The sequence below is a fragment of the Palaemon carinicauda genome, chromosome 6, assembly GCF_036898095.1.
Source record: "Palaemon carinicauda isolate YSFRI2023 chromosome 6, ASM3689809v2, whole genome shotgun sequence".
In the NCBI taxonomy this organism is placed as follows: domain Eukaryota; kingdom Metazoa; phylum Arthropoda; class Malacostraca; order Decapoda; family Palaemonidae; genus Palaemon; species Palaemon carinicauda.
Genome location: NC_090730.1, coordinates 64517314 through 64525770, shown reverse-complemented (window position 1 = coordinate 64525770; position 8457 = coordinate 64517314).

The window sequence follows — 8457 nt, the reverse complement described above, 5'->3', positions numbered from 1 at the left end:
CTAACATTTAAAAGGAAATAATGCACCTGTCGTTTTTTTTTTCTCTCAAGCAAATAAAACACGGTACTTTGAGAGTCTCTTTTATAATTTCATTTTTGTGAGGTTGCAACGGTAACAGAAATCCGTCAGGTCGATTACGAATTAAACTTTAGACACTTGACTGTGGAACGTTGCTTCACTGAATTCACAATGCATCGGTGAATATTCAAAATGTCAATACTAAGGTCAATGGATACATTATACGTGGCCGTGATTGAGACAACACTGTTAACATAGCATCGGTGTGGTGAAATAACACTGAGGAACTGATCTCTCTCTCTCTCTCTCTCTCCTCTCTCTCTCTCTCTCTCTCTCTCTCTCTCTCTCTCTCTCCCTCCCTCTCTCTCTCTCTCTCTCTCTCTCTCTCTCTCTCCCTCTCTCTCTCTCTCCCTCTCATCCATATATTAGGAGATGAATATTCACGACGGTAAAATATGTCATCTCAAAGATAATTCATGATCGTTACATTAACATAATTCCTCTCTCTCTCTCTCTCTCCTCTCTCTCTCTCTCTCTCTTCTCTCCTCTCTCTCTCTCTCTCTCTGGTCTTCAGCTGCTGATTCTCATCTTAATTTGTTGGACAGAAACTTACGGTCTATTAAATTTCTTATTCCTGATCTAGATATTAATCTCTGGCACCGTCGTTCAATTAGTTCATTATGTATGTTGCATAAGATTTTTCACAACTCTGACCATCCTTTACATTCAGATCTCCCTGGACAATTCTATCCTGTTCGTATACTAGGCAGGCAGTTAATTCTAATAGCCAGGCCTTCTCCATCACGAGGCTCAATACTACGCAGTACTCTAGAAGTTTATTCCAGCTGTGACCAAGTTGTGGAATGATCTTCCTAATCGGGTGGTTGAATCAGTATAAAACTTCAAAAGTTCAAAGTTGGAGCAAATGCTTTTTTGTTGACCAGGCAGACATAGTCTTTTTATAGTTTATTTATGACATATTTGTTTTTGATGTTGTTGATAGTTTATTATATGACATGTCTGTTTTGACGTTGTTTCTTATTTAGAATGATTTATTGTTAATATGTTCTCTTCATTTATTTATTTCCTTATTTCCTTTCCTCACTGAGCTATTTTTCCCTGTTGGAGCCCCTGGGCTTATAGCATCTTGCTTTTCCAACTAGGGTTGTAGCTTGGATAGTAATAATAATAATAATAATAATAATATAGTAATTACAAAACCTACAATTGGGAAATGCTTATTTGCTGGTTTCAGATTAATCAATATTACAATCTTCTTTCACCACTTATTACTTCAAGATATTATGCTATTTTTTTATGAAAACCAAAAAGGAAGGTCTTTAAAACAGAGTGTGCTGTATTTTTGAAATAATAGTTTTTGAAATTGCACAGTGATTTCAACAAAAATATCTAAAATCAGGAATCTCATTACTTCACTCCTCTTAGGTTTAAGGAAATCCGTTAATGATTTTTTTTTACTAAAATAAAAACAATGAAGATATCTTAAGAACTATTTGAATACTCAGAATGAAGTCATTTGTTTTTCAGTTTTTCATGTAACCAAAAGTGACCATAGCAAAAAGAATATTGTGTTCTTTATCTCTATTTTAAAAGTGGGTGGTGTGACTGTAAATAAAACGTTTTCTTTTATTCCTTTTATTTTTTCAGGTAAAGTTTTTCAAAAACCAAACCAAATATTTTTTTTCACCTCCTTTATATGTCAAAAAATTAAAACATCAAAGAGTTTGATAAGATTCTATTTTTCTTTTTAATCTTCTTACTTATCCGTCGGAAGTACAATTTTCAAATGGTAGTATGTTTGAAAAAATGTGGACGGTGAAAAGAAACAGTTGGAGGAAAAAAAATAAAAGATAAACACTAAAATTAAAGTTTAATAAAGAGCTTATCAGACCCTTTGGGAATTCCTGACTCAGCATAAAGATATCTAATTTATTAACAATAGACCGATTATCATTAGACTGTGTTCTTGTAGACGGGAAGCTTCCCATATAACGGGCATGGTCCATATATGGCGCTATGCCCATAATCATCAGTAAAAGGACTAAAACTTGATTTTCAAGTCAAAAGTGAGAGATTCTAACCATAAAATGAGAACAAGAGAGAGGAATGAAAAAAAAATAAAGCTTGATTTCCGGTTGCACAATGAAATATACTTTTCCTCGGTACAACTTTCTAACAGATAGGATGAAAATAGATAGATAGAAACAATTGCATTACGTTTTTGAAAAATATGTCAGAAGAATCAATGTCTATTCTCGTGAGGTTGAAAAGCTGCTAATGGAAGCAAGATTTAAAAAAAAAAAGCAAAGGGTACTCAGGACAAGTTATATAAAATAATATATAAAAAGAAAATTGATTTAATCTTTTAATCAGGATGAAAAACTAAATACCACTCCAAAGAGAAAGTAAAAACAAGGATTTGTCAATAAATGCAGTGCAACAAGTGTAAAGAAGCAGGGCAACATTGCAAAACGCCCTCTTATGTGAAAGCCGTAAATCATCTCACTTTTCATTATCATGATCCAGTTGCTTTAGTATCTTAATGCCATAAGAAACTTCCTTCAATCCCCAAGAAAACCTGATGAATAAACAAACAAAAAAAGTGTTTTCAGAAAGGCCTTTGGGTAATACTATCACTAAATTTATGTTCTTCCATATTGACAAATTACTTTACCTAGTCTATAGTCTCTTCTCAAAACGCCCGAAACGAAAAATATAAATATCTGAAAATTAAACATTCTAATTTGGGCATTATTATTATTATTATTATTATTATTATTATTATTATTATTATTATTATTATTATTATTATTATTATTATTAAAAGGATTAATGAGGTAGAATCATTTAAGTATTTAGGAACTGTGATCTCCAATCCAGGGTCTTTAGAATTAGAGTTTAATGAAAGATTGAAAAAAGCAAATCAGACAATGGCTACGTTAAGTAAAATTAGGAAATCAAATCGCCTCAAATTACATATAAAAATCAGACTATATATCACTTTAGTGAGATCGGTGTTACTCTATGGACATGAGTCATAGTATGATAACGAAACAATCTTCAATAGATTTAGTAGATTTGAGAACAAAACCCTCAGAAGGATATTGGGAGTTAGATGGCAGGGCAGAATTAGAAATGAAACTATAAGAGAGATTACTCGAGTGCCGTATGTGGATAAGATCATGGTGAGGGGTAGATGGAGATGGTTTGGGCATGCTCTTCGAACTCCACTTGAGTGATTAGTTAACCAAGTGTTCATGTGGGCTCCACAAGGCACTAGAAGATTTGGAAGACCCAGGCCTACATGGCTGAGGACTAAGAAGCGTGAAGTAGGAGATAGTGAATGGAGAAGTATTGAATTAAAAGCTCAAGATAGAGACGACTGGCAAAATCTACCCGAGGCCCTTTACGTTAATAGGCATAGGAGGAGATGGTGATGATGAGGATGATGATGATGATGATTATTATTATTATTATTATTATTATTATTATTATTATTATTATTATTATTATTATTATTATTATTATTATAAACTTTGTTTTTCTATCATTCTTATCATTCAATGTAATAAATCTATTTCTACTCTTCTCTCTCAATAATAGCCACCTCTTTCTCTCTTCAATGGAAGAGAGAGAGAGAGAGAGAGAGAGAGAGAGAGAGAGAGAGAGAGAGAGAGAGAGAGATCCTTACCCTTGCTATAGACTCAGAGGAGCAACCACGCCTCAACGATGTTGCTGACCTTTAGAGAAACCGGTGCGTGCCATTAGAGACGATGTGACCGGTATCAAGGTCTGTTTTGATCTTAAGCTTTTTCACGTCTCAGACTCGAGTTCGCTGAGGAAGTAAAGTGTTTATATTATCATAGAAGCCTATGGAAGGTCTCTCTCTCTCTCTCTCTCTCTCTCTCTCTCTCTCTCTCTCTCTCTCTCAAGCTTTATTAACCTCTTTCTAATTATGTCCATTTTTTATCTTCTACTTGATGTTAACTTCATCATATTTTACATTTCTTATGTCTTTATCTAATAGTTGTAAGCCAAATATTAACTTCAAATAAGAATGACGAAAGAAAGTAATGCAAAACGAATAAAGATTCAAAACTGAATTTAACCTGATCATTGATCATGAAGAACTTTCTGCTTAAAGAGCAAAGGATAGAAGTAGATGCGAGCTGATTAGGAGAAAAAGAAACCAGATCAAGACGCTGAGTTAGGAAGCTGTTGGTTCGCTGTGTAAAAACTGGCAAAGGTTGACCAGAGTAAAAGGGAAAGAAAACAAAAAGTCAAGGGGTATGGCAGTGTCTCCCGAAAGGGCATGGGTATCTTTTAGAAAGGAATACCAAAGGACATCGGGGTCGGTTATCCCATAAAAAAACAATGTTCGATCTACCTTCTCCTGGAGGTTAACCTCAATGGACTGTTGAGGAAAGGAAAAGTGATCCCATTTCTTGAAGGTCAACCTCAGCGAAATGTTTGAAAAGGAGAAGTTATCACGCAAATTGGTAATTGAATATGGGCTGACAAAAAAGGGGGCGTCTGATTTGTTATGCTTGATGAAGCGATATTCGTCGATAGGCCTCTACGTCTTGATATCTGAATAGAAATAAAAAAAAATACATTTTCGTATTTATTTATAAGACATTCACTTGTTCATGAATAACTAAAGATGTTCATTATTATTTTTCTGACATACAGGTTTGAGTAATTGGAAATTAGAAATTTCTATGTTTCTGTATACTTTGCTCCTTGGGGCTACGTATCATACCATAACTAGGTGATCATAGATAGAATCCCCAGTGAATGAAATGGATTATGAAGAACACAAAATATTCACACATTCAGTTCTAAAAGCGAATAACAGTAACTTAATCTCGTTTTTTGACTACTTACAAAAATCATCGTTCTCAAATTAGTCTTATCACTTCTTTCTTTTTTATAAATGGGTTTTGCTATTGTTCATTATCATTTTATCATTTCTTATTACTTTCATATCTTTGATTTAGGCTTTTCACAGCTCCATCGGTTCATGAATAATATCTCCAGTTAATGTTTTTGTCAACTAAACAAATTTTTCAACTGTTTTCTTATTTGCAAAATGTATAGGTCTTTTTGCTTATCTTCGTCTTTAGGCAAGTTATTATTCTATTTTTTGTGAGTCACAGTATAAAGAGACTGGTGCTTTTTAATGTGGAGTTCGAATTTCTTTAAGAATTCATCATTTTCCTTACTATACTGTACAGTATGGGCTTCCAAGTACCACGCTCATCTGCACAAGTCTTGGGGCTATATCGGCTTCTACTTTTCATCATCATCATCATTATTATTATTATTATTATTATTATTATTATTATTATTATTATTATTATTGATGATGATGATGATAAGTGATATTCTAATCTGGAATTACCTTCAATGCTGGGATAAGATTGAAGCGAGAAAAGATCAAAGGCATAGGACATGTTGGACAGAAAAAAATCCTTTTTGGGGAACAAATGGGAAGTGCAAGACAGAAAGCGGTGAGTTTGAAAGCTGGGGGGAGGGGTTGTGGGCGAAGAGATTAAAAGTAAATCTAGTCCTACTGCACAAAGTATGCTATATAATTCATAACTCCATCGGAGGAATTATCGTTTGAAGTGAACAAGCTACATGGTTATTGCCTATGCCACACAAACCGTTTACTTAACATATAATTTCTCTATTCATTCTTTAATTTATTCATTTTCTTCCTTATATTATTGAAAAGATAATTGTGTTGTCTATTTTTTACCCTTACTTATCTTCCTCCATACATTAACATATTTACAAAGAAAAAACACTCTCCAGCTGTAGATAAAAATGTTCTTTAAAAAATTTAGCTGAAGTCCTGGAATTCTCATAACCCATCCTAGAGAGAAAGTAAAACAGGTTAGTTAGCGAGACCTAAAAAACACAGCCTAAATTTTTTTCTTGAAACATGAGAAAATTTTTTCAGAGGATTTCATTCCGTGAACTGAAATATAATAAAATGATTGTCTTTCAGAGACGCAACTCCCGTAGTTCATCTGGCACCATTTTTCTATTACATCCAGGCACGGGCTCTTGCACAATTGCAGCCTGTAGGTGTATGGTGGTTTTTTAGTTTGCAGGTAATTTAGGAAATGGGATAATCTGCAGATTTTATTTGTAGGTGGTTTGGGATAGGATATGGGTTAAGGATAATCAGCAGCTTTTACTCTTTGTCAACTAGCTTTACGACATTTGGGGCCCATTCTATTCCTCACTATCTATTATGATTCAAACGGTAAATCCCACAATTAATTTGTATTTGGCTATTACCGATAGCCAAATTAATCATATATTTTTCATATTGGATTGAGTTTCTCATAGATATTCAGTTAAATACTTTTCTATCCGTCGTATGTTTAAACGGCCATTTTGATTAGGATAACTTCTAGATATTTACTCTTGCGTAAACTAAGAGAAGTATACCATTAGTAGAATTATTATAAATCCCAAAACCTTGTATTTTATGCATATATAGTTGCATACAAATAAACATAATTCTTTTTGACTGAAACTTCTAACCATCTAATGTTGAGACGCGATATTATTATTATTATTATTATTATTATTATTATTATTATTATTATTATTATTATTATTATTATTATTATTATTATTATCATTCTACAACCATGGTTGGAAAAGCAGGATCCTATAAGCCCAAGGGCTCCAATAAAGAAAATACTCCAGGGAGGAAAAGATATAAGGAAATAAATAAACTACAAGAGAAGTAATAAGAAATTGAAATAATATATTTTAAGAACTGTAGATACGTTAAAATTGTTCATAAATAAACTATAAAAGGAGATTTATGTCATCCTGTTCAACATAAAAATATTTGCTGCAAGTTTTAACTTTTGAAGTTCCACCGATCCAAGTAGCTGATTAGGAAGATCATTCCACAATCTGGTTAGAGCTGGAAGAAAAATCCTAGAATACTGTGTAGTGTTGAACCTCATGATAGAGAAGGGAGGACTTTAATTCCTCTTTTAGAGTGTCAAGGGTCTCAACAACAGAAGTTCATGACTATGCAACATTGTAGAGCTTTGATGTAATGCAAGCCATACTCTTACCAAAGATAAGTAGATTTTGTTTCTGTTATTAACTAATTATTTCAAGAACAGGAATACATGCTACATGCTACAAAATATTTGAATAAAACTACTTATATGTGAGGGTTATACCGGATCAACAATATTCATATGCTGTCGTTAAAGATACTAATACCCAATTATGAATTTTAAAAATAGATGTATAGACAGATAGATGTACAGAAACCATTCTAATCTTAGTTCTACTAAAGGGGCACAATAAAAGAACTTCATATAAACCAAAGTGAAACTCGTAGTGAAGTGAAATGTACAAAATATGATGAAAGCAGACCATCAGAGGAAGTAGGAAGCAACGCCGGTGAGGGGAAGCAAAGGTTGCTGGCCCAACCAGAGGCAGAAAGGAGGATGCCTCATACAAGCATTTTTCCTTTCACTGTTCATGAAGTGAGATGACACTTAGGTCATCGCGTCCATATGATGGGGTTTTGTAACACGCCTACAGGTAGAAATATGTGGGAGACGAATGCAAGTAGAAACAGATTATTTTTAGGTAGTAGGTTGGTCAGGGCACCAGCCACCCGTTGAGATACTACTGCTAGAGAGTTATGGGGTCCTTTGACTGACCAGATAGTACTACACTAGATCTTTCTCTCTGGTTACGGTTCTATCCCTTTGCCTACACATACACCGAATAGTCTGGCCTATTCTTTGCAGATTCTCCTCTGTCCTCATAAACCTGTCAACACCGAGATTACCAAACAATTCTTCTTCACCCAAGGGGTTAACTACTGCACTATAATTGTTCAGTGGCTACTTTCCTCTTGGTAAGGGTAGAAGAGAGTCTTTAGCAGCTCTTCTAGGAGAAGGACACTCCAAAATCAAACCATTGTTTTCTAGTCTTGGGTAGTGCCATAGCCTCTGTACTATGGTCTTCCACTGCCTTGGGTTAGAGTTCTCTTGCTTGAGAGTACACTCTGGCACACTATTCTATCTAATTTCTCTTCCTCTTGTTTTGTTAAAGTTTTTATAGTTTATATAGGAAATATTTATTTTGATGTTGTTACTGTTCTTGAAATATCTTATTTTTCCTTGGTTCCTTTCCTCACTGGGCTATTTTCCCTGTTGGGGTCCCTGGGCTTATAGCATCCTGCTTTTCCAACTAGGGTTGTAGCTTAACAAGTAATAATAATAATAATATATTTGGAAGCAAATTTTGAATTAAAAAAAAGAGCCTTTTAGGTTCACTTTTGTATCTGCAACTATGTTATAACTGTTTGAATAGATTTGTAAACAGTTATTGGGCTCATTACCAATTATAATATCAAAC